Source organism: Callorhinchus milii, unplaced genomic scaffold (genome assembly GCF_018977255.1).
Source record: "Callorhinchus milii isolate IMCB2004 unplaced genomic scaffold, IMCB_Cmil_1.0 Scaffold1182, whole genome shotgun sequence".
Classification (NCBI taxonomy): domain Eukaryota; kingdom Metazoa; phylum Chordata; class Chondrichthyes; order Chimaeriformes; family Callorhinchidae; genus Callorhinchus; species Callorhinchus milii.
The window spans coordinates 7,501-8,418 of NW_024705923.1; positions in this window are offsets into that span (position 1 = coordinate 7,501).

The following is a 918-nucleotide window of genomic DNA, read 5'->3' on the forward strand; positions in this document are numbered from 1 at the left end:
AAACGAGGCCCCGTAACGCACATGAGAGCAATCCCGGCCAATTTATACCGTTTGATGGGGTCTATGTGTAAAAATTTTGACTTTTTTTGGTGCACGAGCAAATCTGCTGGAAAAGCCTGTGGACGGTTCGTGACGTTCGTACGATATTTGGCGACACAAAAAATTGCGATTTCCCAGCTTCAGGGAATTCGGAGCGAGAGAAACGAGGCCCCGTAACGCACATGAGAGCAATCCCGGCCAATTTATACCGTTTGATGGGGTCTATGTGTAAAAATTTTGACTTTTTTTGGTGCACGAGCAAATCTGCTGGAAAAGCGTGTGGAAGGTTCGTGACGTTCGGACGATATTTGGCGACACTATAATGAGCGTTTTGCCAGCTCCAGGGAATTCGGAGCGAGAGAAACGAGGCCCCGTAACGCACATGAGAGCAATCCCGGCCAATTTCTACCGTTTGATGGGGTCTATGTGTAAAAATTTTGACTTTTTTTGGTGCACGAGCAAATCTGCTGGAAAAGCGTGTGGACGGTTTGTGACGTTCGTACGATATTTGGCGACACAAAAAATTGCGATTTCCCAGCTTCAGGGAATTCGGAGCGAGAGAAACGAGGCCCCGTAACTCACATGAGAGCAATCCCGGCCAATTTCTACCGTTTGATGGGGTCTATGTGTAAAAATTTTGACTTTTTTTGGTGCACGAGCAAATCTGCTGGAAAAGCGTGTGGAAGTTTCGTGACGTTCGGACGATATTTGGCGACACTATAATGAGCGTTTTGCCAGCTCCAGGGAATTCGGAGCGAGAGAAACGAGGCCCCGTAACGCACATGAGAGCAATCCCGGCCAATTTCTACCGTTTGATGGGGTCTATGTGTAAAAATTTTGACTTTTTTTGGTGCACGAGCAAATCTGCTGGAAAAGCCT